This window comes from Pelodiscus sinensis, chromosome 1 (assembly GCF_052426305.1).
Source record: "Pelodiscus sinensis isolate ZL-2025 chromosome 1, ASM5242630v1, whole genome shotgun sequence".
NCBI lineage: Eukaryota > Metazoa > Chordata > Testudines > Trionychidae > Pelodiscus > Pelodiscus sinensis.
In genome coordinates this window covers 133,519,183-133,535,515 of record NC_143052.1, presented here as the reverse complement: position 1 = coordinate 133,535,515, position 16,333 = coordinate 133,519,183, and the positions used below count along the sequence as shown (strand labels likewise).

At 42.2% G+C, this 16,333-nt stretch overlaps 1 protein-coding gene and 1 long non-coding RNA gene across 2 annotated transcripts in view; one reads left to right on the top strand and one right to left on the bottom strand.

Moving 5' to 3' along the window:
• ANO2 (anoctamin 2) overlaps positions 1-16,333 on the bottom strand; it is a 292,358-nt gene that overhangs the window by 100,067 nt on the left and 175,958 nt on the right. The gene's annotated exons all lie outside the window — the stretch shown is intronic.
• Positions 1,793-8,381, top strand: LOC149525635 (uncharacterized). The gene is made up of 2 exons (XR_016347411.1): positions 1,793-3,026; positions 5,872-8,381. It is a non-coding gene; the product is annotated as an uncharacterized LOC149525635 (long non-coding RNA).

The window sequence follows — 16,333 nt, the reverse complement described above, 5'->3', positions numbered from 1 at the left end:
CTTCCTCACCACTAGTTTTGACTCTCCCAAGACACATAAGGTAATTCTGATGTGTCTCTGGGGTAAATCATTGGGTGATGGAGAAAGCCTGGAGTGGTGTCATTACTGTTCTCCTGAGTTAAACATCTCTTCTCTTCCTGTGAATGTAACTGGAAAGGTCTGCCCATTTTGGGTGCATACTTCTCTGCACAAAGGAAGATTGGGAGGCCAGTGCACTACCTGAATCTCATGTAAGGCTCATTAAGAATCAATTGGCACTTGAGCTGTGGGCTGGCCTCTGCACAGGGCTGAATTTCACTGTTTGCTGAGGCCTGGCCTCATCCTATGGCTCACACAAATATAGGGCACAGCCAACTCCTTTCTCAGAAAATGTCTTACTGTGTTACACTATCAAGATTAGCACCTTATATCCAGTTTAAGAACTAAATGTAAAAAATTCCAGTACATACAGAATGGCAAAGCTCACAGAGTAAGGTGGAACTACAATTTAGGTCTTACTGATTTGTATTTGGCTTTTGGTGCTGCCTGCTGTCCTAATACAACTAAGCAGAAATCAGAGGAAGATTGTTCTGAACCCAGAACCCAGAGGTGTCCAATCTTTCCATTCTACAAGTCATCTTGTAATAAAGGGAGCCCCCTAATGGTGCCATCTAGCATCCCAACTTCCTGATCTTCCCACTGCTTCGATTGCAAAATACTTCAGAGGAACACCAGGGAGAGTAGGAATGCATGGATGGTTTTAAATGCAATTCTAAAATACTGTACCTCATGATTATTTTATCTATGCAGCTGCAGCCCAAGGAAAGGAGGATAGAGGAGGTGGTAAGATGCCAGGCCACGCCATTATGAAGAAGCAGGTTTCTGGGTGGTCCTTCCTACTATTTTCTCTTTACAACAACCTTGCTAAGCAAAAAACAACAACTTCCCCCACCCCTAAAGCTTTTCATGGGTCTCATTTGTCTCTTCTTACTCATTTGCTGAAAAGCCAACATGTTTGTAGCAGCTGGAAAGCTCTGCAAAAATCCAGAACATCCCATTTCACTGTGGAGCTCCTCAGTAACTCAGCCATCCAGGAACAGGGCTAGCTAGGTTTCTTCTACCCAACACCCTTCAGTTTTAATGTTTGGAGGGAAACAAATTGTGAAATGTACAGTTTTTCTGGCTTTACTTTCCTCAAGGCACGTTCCCTGTGTAGTTATAGTGGTGATGCATAACTTCAAACGACTTCTTAAGACACAACTCATTAATAGTGATTCATTAGAAGGCATTTTAGTACTTGGCTCTGAGCATAAACAGAGCAAAGGCAACATTAAGTACCGTTGCTGGAAGGGATGATTAAGACACCTAGAGGTAACTTTAGCTACCCACTTAAAAAGAAACACAGAAACAAAAACATTTTTTTCTTTCAGGAACATCAGACAAATGAGCACAAATAACTATGCTTTAAATTTAATCATTTATGTTAAAGGAGCCCTTATCCAAATGCAGCTCAGTTGACTTACCCAGTTTTGTAGCACCAGTGACTATTAAACAGAGGATATGAGTATGTCTACATTGCAGAAATTTTAAAAACTACACTTACATCCAACACTGCAATTGCATTCTTTCGACAGCAAGTCAAAAGAATGTGGGTTGGAGGGCGCGGTTCCGACAGCGGTAAACCTCTTTGTATGAGAAAGAAGCCTTTCTCCAAAAGAGCTCTTTCGGAAAAAGGTGTATGTGGACGGGGAAGAGGGTTTTTTTTTTTTTTTTGACCACGCGGCCTCCAGGAAAAAGCACAGGTGCCCTGATGGCCACTCCATCCATAGTAATCACAACTTAAATGTGAGATAGTGTCCAATCAATGTGGATACTATCTTTCAAAAAAGTAAATCACTTTTCCACTGCGCTTTTGCAGTGTGTATGCTCTCGTCCACAAAAACTTCTTCCAAAAGGAGCCTGAAGTCTAGACATGGCCTGAGAAGCACAGCCCAGGCAGAAGTAGGTGGCAAAGGTGGCTTTCAAACCACCTTTTAATCCTCCCAGATTCTACGTTGCAACAGAGGGCATTCACTGTTGTAATTTATGGCAACCTTCCCTTAGCTGCATTGCCACATGCTATAACCAGAACTGGCCAACTGTTTTCTGTTGGGAGTATTTTCCTCTTGTTAGGCCCTAGAAAATTAGGCTTAGTGCAGTTATGCTAAAGCAGATGTAACAAAGGTTTCTGGGTAGTCCCTGGACAGAACTGGAGATAGGTTCAAGCAGAGATGCACCCTACACGCTTGCTCAAGTTGCAAAATAAGATAAGTAAGAAGCTGCATTTTTGTACCTGCTGTGATGAGGAACAGTTTGTTTTGAGAACTGATAAGGAGACTCCCTGTTTCTGCTCTCCGCCTGTTTGTTCCAAACTCCCTGTTTATGTTCTCCTTTGGCCATAACAAACTGTCTCCTTGCTGCCCACTACCTGTCTTTTGGGCTGATAAGAAATTGCGGATGCATTATGAATTGCTTAAGGCCATGATGTATAGTTGGCCAGGTGTGCATGGATACTAAAAGTTTCTAACCGATAAAGGGGGGGGGTTGGCTGCTTGGGCAAATAGTCTATGACGCGACGGAACTGTCTATATAAGCCTACCTGTTAATGAAATCGTGGCTGGTTCTCTTTGGAGACGGGCCGCTCTCTATTGTTGTGTGCACCATTCAATAAAGAGCTTGTGATTGGATCTTGCTGGTGTTGCCTGTCTCTTTGCGGTCAGACAACGAACAGAGGCCGTCCGGGTTCGAGTCCCCGACAAATTTGGCACCCCAGATGGGACCCGTCTGACTCTCCGGTGCAGAGGATCGGACTCGGAAGCAACGCAACGCGCATCCTCCTGTTTTGAGGAGCCTTGCCAGGTGGCCTGATCCCTGCTCTGGTGATAAGGTGTTTCCTGTGAACCAGCTGAGGCCTGCAGAAATCCAGCAACGTCACCTACCCATTGTGTAGGATTCAGGTCCTCGGGGTTAAAGTCCCTGGAGTGTTCAGGGTTCAAGTCCCTGGAGAGGTAAGCGAGCGCTCGGTATTGAGAAATTGGGTTAAGGATCCTTTGGCTGGTAAAGATGGGACAGGGCGGCAGTAAGTGCCCGGAGGACACCCCGTTGACCCTGATCCTAAGGGATTGGAAGGACATTTCTGGAACGGCCGGTCAAGCAAAATCCAAAATGAAGGATTTGTGTCAAACACAATGGCCTTCACTTACTGCTAACTTGTCCCCGGATAATGATTGGCCAGACTGCGGGACGTTTTCCATAGAAAGAATGAATGCCCTGAGGGACATACTGGTTAATCTTAGACCCGGACAAATGGAATATTTATTTGTATGGTATAATTACAAACCAAAGGAATTTGAAAGGGCTCTGCAGGCTGTGTGTGTAAAAAAAATCTGTTAAACTTCCCCCACCCTGTGCCCCAAAGGTGGTTAAAAAAAAAAAAAAAAATTCCGTACCATTTTCTCTATCCATCTGCCAACCTGGGCTAATGTAAACCAATTGTTAAATACCCTCCTCACAGAAAATGAGCATCAAAAGGTTAAAGAAAAGGCTGTAGCATATCACCAGAATCAAGCTTGGAGAGGTATGCCCACCGCTGAGCCTAACTGAGATCCAAATTCGGACGGGATGCAAGGGAAAAGTTTACCTAAAGTGGTTAGCATTGCGACACGGGTGTACAATAAGAAAGAGGAGAAGAGAGAGAAAGAAGGAATTAAGCGATTATTGTTATATATGAAGGGAAACCTGCTTTAAAAATGACTCCTTGTTTCTTGCAGCCTCTTTTAATTATCTAGGCAAAGAAACAATAAAGTTTAAACATTTGGCTACAGACACTTTGTTAAATTTATTAAAGAGAAATAAGGAATTCTACTGAAACTTAATTGGTTAACTGCATAAAAGAATAAAATCTATACATTGTAAATTTGTAAAACCTGCACCCTAAGGGTTAAATGTGTCTTCCAAGAAAACTAATTATTGTTTTAAAGAAATCCAAGCCCAGAAACTTCACTGTTTTTCTGTTCAAAGCTGAGTTGATAGCACTTTTGGCTTGCTTTCAGATCCAAGGTTGTGTGTGTCTGCAAACTGCCTGTCTGTTCTGGAAAGGGGGAGCATGTCCCCCATAAGTAAGCCTGTAACATTGTATATAATTCTTTTCAGGAAAAGAAAACCTTTTCGCTTGCTGAAATATTAACTAGCAAGGGTCTTGTTCTAAGAAAAAGTTTCTGTGGCAGTAAATTATTTGAAGCTTCACACATTAGAGAAAAAAAAAAGCCTGGTCTGCAGTACAAGAAGGAAACTAAGGCATGTCATCTTTAACTTAATAACTGAACAATGAAGTAATTTACTCAAACCCTCTGAAGCTAGTGTGCAAAACAATAGCATACCATTAGGTAACAGCAGGCTAATAAAAAATTAGCAAAGAACATTGGTAAAGAAAAAGTATTCTAAAATATAATGCACAACCCCAATGTGGGTAGAAATGTTTTCTTTGTCTTTCAGATTATCAAAAAGCACTAATATTAGCTGAAAAGTAACTGAAGAAAAAAAAACATGGTTCTGTGTCATGACATAATAAGTTTGTGTTCTGTGTTCGATCCAAATTTGTCTTGTGTGTCCTAATTGTGATATATGTATTTCAAACATTGTTGTGTGTACAATATTGTTGTTTTAATGAAAGAATAATTTAAATCCCTTAAATAATTTTAACTTTGTGCTTTACCCAGATGGTTTTTGCTTTTATAATTCTAGTGGAGTTTTAGTATCAGACTATGCAGTTTGTACTGTCTGGAATGTAGAGGAATCTGCTCCTCTACCTGCTGTTTTTTCCCTTCTCTCCTATGATCACCAGCTCCTTTGCCATCTCTTTCAGAACTGGCCCTCCTGCAAGACCAAGCCCCAGAATCGGGAAAGCAGGAGTGGAGACTGGCAGGGTGCACCTTGCACCCAGACCACTACTGGTGCAGCTCCGATGGCCACATTATTGCCCCAGTGGTCTTGCTACCTCACCTTGCCTCCGTGCTCCATAGATTGTCGCACATTGCCTATTTGAAATCATGGGAAGGTGGGCGGGCAAAGCCCGCCCACATTCTAAAAGCCCCTCCCCAACCTTATGGGAGGGACACTCAACCCATGTTCTAGATTGTCGCACATTGGCAAAGGTAAAACAAAATTGGTTTGCTCCCAAATTCTCCCAGGCAGCCAAAGATTATGGCCTAGCTTGTCCTGTCTGCCAAGCCCACAATGTGGGTAAACCTGTAAAGACAGTTCCGGCAACCAGACCTCCACCTTTGGGACCATGGCTGAATTTACAAATGGACTTTATTCAATTGCCTAAATGTCAATCTTTTGAATTTGTGTTGGTTATTGTTTGCTTGTTTTTAAGATGGGTAAAAGCTTATTCCCTGCAGGAAAGCTGATGCCATCACAGTGGCAAAGAAACTTCTAAATCATTACATCCCATTATAGGGAATACATTTTGTGATTTCCAGTGATAAAGGTACCCACTTTACTGGACAAATTGTTTAACAAAAACTGGCAAAGTACTACTCTATCAGACAAGCACTGCACTGCGCACGACACCTGGAGAGCGCAGGAGCAGGAGAGAAATGAAACGGGATTTTAAAGAACAAACTTGCAAAAATATGTAAGAACTCTGGCTTAACATGGGTAGAAGCACTCCCGATTGCCCTAATGAGCATGAGAGTGACTCCTAATCGGAAAACTGGACCCAGTCCACATGAAATTGCATGTGGCCGACCTATGAAATTGTTAAGCAGCCAAAAAATTGACCTGGCTGATGCAACACTTATTAAAGAAAGCATAGTCAAGTATTGTCAGGAACTTATGAGGTGTGTACAGTCTTATCATTCTCAGGTTAAGGACGCCTTCCAGGAGGTCCTGACTGTGCCGTGCCATAAACTACAACCAGAAGATTAGGTTTGCGTGAAGGTTCAACAGTGGAAGACTGCCCTGGAACCCAGGTGAAAGGGTCCCTACCAACTCCTTCTGACCACCCATACTGATGTAAAGTGTGAGGAATTGCCCACCTGGATTCACGCCTCCCACCACTAACCGGTTCCAGTGCCTACACAAGTTGGCCCCAACAAAGAGCACTGCAGCCCTGGTACCAGAAACCCAGGTCCAGAAGTAGACGGGGATCAGAGTAGGCCTGCTACTGGCAATCCAGGCCCAGAAGCAGACGACGTCAGACTTCAAAGGAGCCATGCACGTTCACCCCACCGCGAACCGGGTGAACAAGAAGCAGACGACATCTGTACCCAGGGCAAATAGACTGCTACCCCTTTGGGCGACCTGAAGCTTCGACTTCGACTGAGGAAACCTTAGCTTGGTGGTGTCCTTTCCTGGAAGGAAAGCCTCGTTTTCTGGCCTAGGTTCTTATGTTTTTACTTTTATTATTTGTTATCTTTCTCTTTTGGTGGTATGGGATGTAAAGGCTGTAGAAACTAACAGCTCTAACACCTTTGTTCATCTTGCACATGAGCTGAAAGCTCGAATGCCAGAATTACATAATACGTCATGTTGGGTGTGTTCCCTAGTCCCAGTAGATAGTCAAAGAAGTCTGCTTATGGTTCCCATTTCCCTTTGTGCAATGAACATGACATGGACCCCATCTTGGAAGGATTCCTCAGGAAATCTAAACATTACTTGGGAAAAGACTGAGATTAAAAATAGAGGATTCCTGAATGTATGGAAAAACCCAGACATTGGTGCCTATTAAAAAGGTCATCTACTGATTCTGGTATGCTTGTTGGAATCAGTCAGTGCACTTGACATTTCCCATGTCGGGTCTGCTTATACTCTAACTGAAGATAAATACCAAATTATCAATGGTACAGCTGACTTTCTGATCCCTAGGTGGATGAAAGTAAATATATCGTCCTGCGTACCTTCCTTCACACACACCCATTATAACTGCTCCTCTCTAAATTGTACTCAGCGCTCTCCTGGACCTAGCAACAAGTCTCTCTGTTTATGCTCTTATCCGAATGGTACAACCCTACCCATCGGACCGGTAGGATGGAGTCCGTGGAACCAACCCTTATTTAGAGTGTACTGAGTGTGCGGTAACAAAGCATATTTGACCCTTCCTCCTTCATGGAGTGGATCCTGCTAGTTGGCCTGGTTGGAGCCACCTGTTGTTTACCGCCCTCATCTCCCCATTGGAAAGATTAGGAATATGAGGTACGCTGAGACAGATGCTAAAGAATCTCGCCCTCTTACTTGGTGGGCTGTGAATGATTGGACAGGTGTTTGTGCGGCATTTCCCAATGCTTGTGGAGGGGCCTTTTATCGAATAGGAGAAGGAGTAATGAGGCTTCAAGGAATTTTGGAAATAATGGCTAATACCACTGCTGATGCTTTAACTCATCTGGCTATCGAGCAGAGAAAGATCCGGCAGATGGTTCTCCAGAATCACTTAGCACTAGATATTCTGTTAGCCTCTCAAGGAGGAACATGTGCCTTAATGGACAAGAGTGTTGTGTGTATATTCCTGATGTTTATAATGCCACTTAGGACAGAGTGCACCATCTTATGCAAGTAGCAAAAGACCATGGAGGAAAGAAAGGGGATTCCTGGTGGAGCGACCTATTTAGCTGGTTTCCAAATGTTGGTGGTTGGCTCCATAACTTAATTCGTAGCGCTGTCATTATTATTTGTGGCTTGGCAGTTCTCTATGTCCTAATTCGTTGTGGATGTTGGATAGGCACTAAGGCGTGCTCCACCAAGCAGTAAATTGTTACAATGTGTCCCAAGAGTCCCTTCACGGTACTCTAGGGACAAAGGGGGGACTGTTAGGCCCTAGAAAATTAGGCTTAGTGCAGTTATGCTAAAGCAGATGTAACAAAGGTTTCTGGGTAGTCCCTGGACAGAACTGGAGATAGGTTCAAGCAGAGATGCACCCTACACGCTTGCTCAAGTTGCAAAATGAGATAAGTAAGAAGCTGCATTTTTGTACCTGCTGTGATGAGGAACAGTTTGTTTTGAGAACTGATAAGGAGACTCCCTGTTTCTGCTCTCCCCCTGTTTGTTCCAAACTCCCTGTTTATGTTCTCCTTTGGCCATAACAAACTGTCTCCTTGCTGCCCAGTACCTGTCTTTTGGGCTGATAAGAAATTGCTGATGCATTATGAATTGCTTAAGGCCATGATGTATAGTTGGCCAGGTGTGCATGGATACTAAAAGTTTCTAACCGATAAAGGAGGGTGGGTTGCTTGGGCAAATAGTCTATGACGCGATGGAACTGTCTATATAAGCCTACCTGTTAATGAAATCGTGGCTGGTTCTCTTGGGAGACGGGCCGCTCTCTATTGTTGTGTGCACCATTCAATAAAGAGCTTGTGATTGGATCTTGCTGGTGTTGCCTGTCTCTTTGTGGTCAGACAATGAACAGAGGCCGTCCGGGTTTGGGTCCCCAACACTCTAATGTTTCAACTAACATTTTACAAGAAAAATTGATTTCATTGACATTATCACAATGTTTCATTTCATTCTAATCAAGTCAAAATAATACATTTTCAGCACATTTCATTTTTGGAAAAAAACCCTGCAGATTTTGACTGTCTTGATTCAAGATGAAACCAAATTTCACAGTCTTGGACTTTCCATGGGATGGAAATTAAGAATTTTAACCAGCACTGACTATTTCCATGCCCCCACAAGCATGTAGGCCCGCCTCTGGCACACCCCTCTCTCCACAGCCTGCCTTCACGGGGGAATAGCATAGCGTCATTCATACTACCCATGTGATGTTCTCACCCTGGGAGAATTCTCTCCCAGCCTTTAGCTATGCTTTTATGCCTCTACGTGCCATCAACTGACTTTTTATTTTATTGTATAATTCCATACTTAGCAGCTCCAACTCCTGAGAGCTTCTGCAGCTAGGTGAACATATACCCTAGGCTACATTTTTTAAATGCAGTTGCTAGTTTTGGCTATGCCAAATTATAGCTATCGTGGATACCCAAAAAATGAGGTGCTGCAAATTACAACTTTTTATTTTAAATATGGGCCAGAGTCTTGAAACAGCAGGAGAAGATGGGAGCATGCAGAGTTTGCTGCTTTCTTCCCCTGCAGCCAACTCAGTTAGAATCCCCACAGAGCTCCCTAATATGAATATCTTTCCGGAAAAGATTCTCTCTTCTCTTTCCTGAGGGCACAAGGCAGAGAGATGGTACAAAGAGCCCACCCCCACACTTACATTCCTGCATAGGGAGCAGCCGCAAACTCAGTCCTTTGGTCCCTGATTGGTGTTGGTTCCATCAGCACAACAAAACCCTAAACAGTCCCTGCATGGACACAATGCAACTGCCTTTATGGGGTCCATACATTACATTCTCTTTGCAGAGTGGAAGAGTTGCCACTCCTACATACAATTCCCCACCACCCTCAGAGTCATTCTGCCCATCCCTGTCCAATGCCTCTGGGAACTGTCAATGATGTGGTGCACATCCATATCCCTTAATATACAGTAACAACTGGTAAAAACACAGTCGAGGCCAAAGTATGTTAAACAGTGAGCATGCTCCAAATTCTACCAATTAAAAACTGGATCTCAAGGATGCAAATTTCCTGTTTCAGTTCCTCCCTCTGAATGCTTCAGAAATGCTTTGTATGAAAGATGCTATTTTCAAAAGAGCTCAGCTCCCATCAGCTCGGCTCTTCTCAGTGGGATCTCCTAGCTGCTAAGCCTTTTGGTAAGTCTAGCCATATATAAAATTAAAATGAACTGAATCCATTTTATCCTCTATTTTCCTGACAGCTACAATTCCAGGATGTTATTCCTCAGGCTTGCAGAGCAGTGAGCAATGGTCTTCTCTGATTGTAACTCAGTGTCTGATTAACCATAAGCTGTGAAATAGCAAGCTAGTTTTATCCTTCTTAATGTCCCATACCACTCCTTCCACATCATGCCTGAAATCCACCAATAATCAGTGTGTACTGGTGACTCAAAGACTGGTTTCTCCCTTGTGCAGCCCTGTGGCCAAAACACTTGGCTAGGTCTTGAGTGACATACTTTGACATCCTCTGGTTACAATTCTTTTTCAGCCTGAATAGTGCATGATACCCAGTGAATTTGGATACATACTGTTAAATGATTGCACTGAGCCATGTTTAAGGACTATTTAAAATGTAGTCCAAATACATACTATTTGACGTGTGACTTTTTCTCTGCAAAATCTCAGGAACAAAACTTGAAACCAGAAGAAACTTGCCCGTTACAAACTTGAAACTCCCCACATTTTGTGGAAAGCATTGCCAGGATTCTTTGTCCAAGTTTAACCTCAAAGGGTTTTATTTCCCCAGTCTGTGATTCCCTTTCCCTCACTGACAGCCATATTCCTGGGGAAGGTACAGTCATCGGTTGATCTCATCCCTCAGTTTTCCAGTTTATCCTCCCTCTTCAGGAAGAGACAGGATTTACATATATCCCCATACTATTACTTCAGAGAAAACATCTGGCTAGGTTTCTTCTGTTGCGATAACTTGGCCTGCAAATGCACCTTATTTGTGAGAGCAACAGTAAAAAGTACATGAGAGTTCATAAAATGTTATAACAGGCGATAACAACAAATGCTGATGGGAACAGGTATGAAAGGAAGACAAAAAGACTGAATTAGACCAAACAAAAAGACCTACTGATATAATTCAGGGAATGTGTTACGATCATGCCTGGTCTACAAGAAAAGTGCGGAACCAGAAATCAATGCATGAACATTGGTGTGTTGAAAACTAGGCTGTAAGGGATGAGGTATGCTACCCACATTCCCTTTCTGAGTCCTTAAAGAGACTTCGGGAGAAAAATTAGCTATTGAAGCAAACATCACTCTCATAGCTGCCACTTCACCATCTTGTGGACCCAAGGCCTTCGGGAGAAAAATTAGCTATTGGAGCAAACATCACTCTCATAGCTGCCACTTCACCATCTTGTGGACCCAAGGGCTTCATCATCTAGATTCTGAGGAATGTCTTGACCAGCTCAGGCCAGAGAGAGGGATACAAGTGATATCACCACCTCTACCAGCTCTAGCTGAGTCCTAAACTTGGCTTGCTATAACTGTGTTTCCTTCTTTTCTGGCTCTTTAATAAAAGGTTAAAATGATGTTGTATGGTGTGTTTGCCATGGCACAAAGCAGGCTGAGGTCTCTGCATAACTAACGCTGGATCTTGTTTAACATTATTTAATATTGGACAGTGACTGTTTTGTTAACACCCAGCACCCATACACTTCATCTAAATGAATGCATCTTCTTCCCAAAACCTCTTGCCTTGAAGTGATTTCTGGGAGATGGTGGCTTGTCTTGCCAATATTCTCCATCTGATAGGTGCTTACAGCTAGAAGCAACTGGAGTGTTCAACAATGGCAGCTAGTTTAGAATATAAGAATGTAGGAAAGGCCATACTGGGTCAGACCAACGGCCCATCCAGCCTAGTATCCTATCTGCTGACAGTGGCCAATACCAGATGCCCTGGAAGGAGGGAATACAACAGGTAATCCTCACATGATCCCTCCCTTGTCACCCACCTCCAGAGAAAAAGAGGCTATTCCTACCCATCCTAGCTAATAGCTATTGATGGACCTAACCTCTATGAATATCTAGCTCTTTTTTAAACCCTGTTAAAATCCTAGCCTTCACCATATCCTTTGACAAGGAGTTCCACAGGTTGACTGTGTGCTGAGTGATGAAAAACTTCCTTTTTTTGTTTTAAACTTGCTGCCTATTAATTTCATTGGTGATCCCTAGTTCTTATAGTACTTAAATAACTTTTCCTTATTCACTTTTTTCCACATCAGTCATGATTTTATAGACCTCTATCATATCCTCCCTTAGTTTCCTCTTTTCTAAGCTGAAAAGTCCAAATCTTTTTAATCTTTCTTCATATGGCACCCGTTCCAAACCCCAAATCATTTTTGTTGCCCTTTTCTGAACCCTTACTTTTTGTTGCTGCGTGATAATAAAATGCATTTTAAAATGGATTGCTTTTGCTGTTTGCTGATTGAAAATCACAATCCCCTTTTCTTAGGGCAACACCTTTGTGCCACCTGGAGTACTAACTGAGACATAATTCCTTTCCTGTTGTTCTAGGACGTCACAACTGTGCATCATTCCTGACAAAAAACAGACTGTAATTACACCGTTTATTCCTAAATTGACAGAAAGTACCACTATTCTGATTAGTTATTACACTGACATTGTCACTTCAAATTTTCAGTGATAAAAAAATGTTTGAAAACATGAGGCAATATTGCTTTGATTATTTCATCCTACCTCTGCATTTCAGCCTATCAGGGAGAGATAGAGATGAGTGCTAAATGTTAGCTCTCATGAGAAACAAAGATTCAAATATTAAAGATTATATTAAACTGTGGTAGAGAGTCTAAAATTCAGCACTCCCCATTTAAAATCGAAAAGGGAAATTTTGGTCTATACACTTGTGTTCAAATGTGGCCTATTGGACAATGAGTTGTCCTAGCAATGTGGGGGTCAAGGAAGTAATTTCCCCAGCCATTTGACTACATATCACTAAAGGAACATTTTGGTCAAGAATTAACATTGTTATGGAAATAGTTTTGACTCTTAGACTGCCTGCTGTTTTGGAGCTGTATCTGCTGCTTTATTTTTCATTGCTACATGAGACTAGAATGCATTGTAAAACAGATTACATTTGGAGGACATGATCCTCTGAGGGCAAAATTGCAACATTATGTGCTGTGTCAATTCAAACATTGCCCAGAAGGCACAACTCAGGAAGAGGTGAGTCCAACAGCTGCCAGCATAATGTAGAGCAACTCTAACAGCCTACCCACAGCTGCCATAACAAGGCACACTACAAGTACATCCTAACCCAGTCTTACCCCCAGTACATCCCCCACATCAGGGAATATAAGGATAGGAAGTACGGGGCTGCTTGCATTTGCTCAATGCTGAGTCTGTGGCAGAGAAATTCTCTCTTGGTCTACTGCATCAACTTTATGCAGCTAGAATGGCATTTAAGTACTGTGGCAGAAACTAGAATCTGTGTTTGGGTGTTAACATTGCAGATATTCCTTTATATACGCATCTTATTTTGACGATTAGATCCAGAAAATGCTAAAAGAATGATGGCAGAGTCAAGAACTGAAACATTAGTAAATGCCAGAATTAAGACAGATACCCAGCATAGAAAATTTCTAATCTAACAGTCTAAGATCTAAGTTGGGAAATTATAAGCAACTGGAAACAGGATGTTATGTCAGAAAGCATTGGGCAACCTGAACTATAGCCAGTAATACCAGCTCTCCCTATGATTAATTACAAAATCAAGAATTTCCTATTCTATGAGAAGAATTTTTTTCTAAAGAAAATGGTGAATGAGCTAATGGGAAGTGCATGAGTTTGCCAAGGAAGAGCTTTGGAGTGGGGGTGCAGAACTTTCTTACTGTTTTTGTTTGCTTGTTGCCCATTTATAATTTGATATCCTTATGTATAATATTGTAGCATTTCTTTAAAATCAAAATAAAAAGCCATGCAGACATCATAATCTCTGCAGGAGTTCTTACCATGAAGTTTACAAAAATGCTCCACTACTTACTGTGGAGTTTAAGATCTGCATGTTAGTCACAGACCAAATGGCTATTTACCCTTAAGTCCAAAAAGGACATGTAGGCGTATTTAGAAGTACGTTTACAAAGAAAGATACTTGAACAACTCACACAAATAAGGCACATTTCCTATCCAGTAAGAACACAAAAAGTCAACGTTCTAAAAAACTAGACAAATCTGTACTCTTTAAAATAACAAATATATGGAACATAAAACAATTCTTCAGGTAAACTAGACCTAGGACAATAACTATCTGGTTCTGCTGCTATAAGATAATTGCACTATAGAAAAACCTGTCAATGATACATTCTTGCTGGTATAAAAATCTGACTAGCCAACATTTCGCTGTTTTTCTTTGTGAGAAGCTGGCTGATGAATGGAGATGGGGTGGGGGAATGCAACACTGCTCTCTAGAGGCACAAAATATGTACAGTTTACAGCTGTTTTATTCATTCTTAATAGTATTTATACAACTGTAACTTTACACAGTTCCAACAATACTGTTGCTGGCCTTCTGTTGGCTTCCTAAATTGATACTAATGGAGTTCTTAAAACTTTCTATAACTATTAGTTTTCTGTGCCAAGGATTTCATTATTTTAATTAAAATCATAGAATCTTTGGGATGGAAGAGACCTGAAGAGGTAATCAAGTCTAGCTCTCTGCCCAAAGCAGGACCAACCCCAACTAAATCATCTCAGCCAGGGTTTTGTCAAGATGGGACTTAAAAACCTCTAGGGATGGAGATTCCACCACCTCCCTAGGTAACCCATTCCAGTGCTTCACCACCCTCCTAGGGAAATAGTTTTTCCTAATATCCAACCTAGACCTCCCCCACTGCAACATGAGTCCATTGCTCCTCGTTCTGACATCTGTCACTACTGTGAACAGCCTCTCTCCATCCTCTTTGGAACCTCCCTTCAGGTAGTTAAAGGCTGCTATCAAATCCCCCCTCACTCTTCTCTTCTGCAGTCTGAATAAGCCCAAATCCCTCAGCTTCTCCTTGTAGGTCATGTGCTGCAGCCTCCTAATCATTTTTGTTGCCCTCCGCTGGACCCTCTCCAGTGCATCCACATCCTTTCTGTAGTGTGAGGATGGGGGCCAGAACTGGATGTAATACTCCAGATTATGGCCTCACTGGTGCTGAATAAAGGGAAATAATCACTTCTCTAGATCTGTTGGCAATGCTCCTCCTAAATCACCCTAATACACTATTAGCCTTCTTGGCTACAAGGGCACCCTGTTGATTCATATCCAACTTCTCATCCTCTGTAATCCCCAGGTCCTTTTCTGTAGAACAGCTGCTTAGCCAGTCAGTCCCCATCCTGTAGCAATGCTTGGGATTCTTCTGTCCCAAGTGCAGGACTCTGCCCTAGTCTTTGTTGAACCTCATCAGATTTCTTTTGGCTCAATCCTCCAATTTGTTTAGGTCATTCTGGACCCATCCCTACCCTCCAATGTATCTACCTCTCTCCTTAGCTTAGTGTCATCCGCAAACTTGCTGAGGGTGCAATCCATCCACTCATCTAGGTCATTCATATAGATGTTGAGCAAAAGCAGCCCTAGAACTGATCCTTGGGGCACTCCACTTGAAACCAACCACCAACCAGACATCAAGCTGTGGATCACAACCCATTGGGCCCAGCAATCCAGCCAGCTTTCTATCCACCTTGTAGTCCATTTATCCAATCCATACTTCCTTAACTTGCTGTCAAGAATTATGTGGGAGACTGTATCAAAAGTTTTGCTAAAGTCAAAGTATATCACATCCACTGACTTCTCCATGTCCACAGAGCCAGTTACCTCATTATAGAAGCTAATCAGTTTGGTCAGGCATGACTTGCCATTGGTGAATCCATGTTGACTATTCCTGATCACTTTCCCCTCTTCCAAGTGCTTCAAAATGAATTCCTTGAGAATCCCCTCCATAATTTTTCTGGGAACTGAGGTAAGGCTGACTGGTCTGTAGTTCCCTGGATTGTCCTTTGTCCCTTTTTAAAAGATGGGCACTGCATTTGCCTTTTTCCAGTCATCTGGGACCTCCCCTGATCGCCAAGAGTTTTCAAAGATAATGGACAGGGCTCTACAATGACATCTGTCAATTCCCTCAGCACCCTCGGGTGCATTAAATCTGGCCCCATGGATTTGTGTATGGCTAATTTCTCTAAATAGTTCTTAGTCTGTTCTTTCTCCACTGAGGGCTGCTTGCCTCCTTCTCATACTGTGTTGCCTAGTTCTCCCTTCAAACCCTTTACTTCTCTGTCTTTAATTGTTTCAGTTCAGTGCCTTAATTGCCCAGTTTGGTAACATTCCATCTTCCTGCTTTAAGCCCACTCAGAGTATTCAGACCCACTTAATACAATTTTGTTATTTTTAAAAATCCAAATGTAATTTTTAAATGAGGCTTGTATGTCCATTAGATCAACTTTTCAATCCTAGCCATGCTGGAAGTTAACCAAAAATAGCAATTAGTTTTTGTTATCTCTCATGCCACCTGTTTGCAAAAAGCCATTCAGTTTTGCTCCTGGGACAGTTTTGCTAATTCCAGATTCTCCCTCTGAATTTCCTCTGGATTTTTTGTGCGATACAGAGAAAAGACATGGCTATAGTGCCACATTGGCAAGAAATTCCATGGATAGCAGCATAACATGCTTTGGGGGGGGAAAAGGCTTTATTTTAATTAACAGAAAACCCACCAGACAATTACAGGTATGAGAAT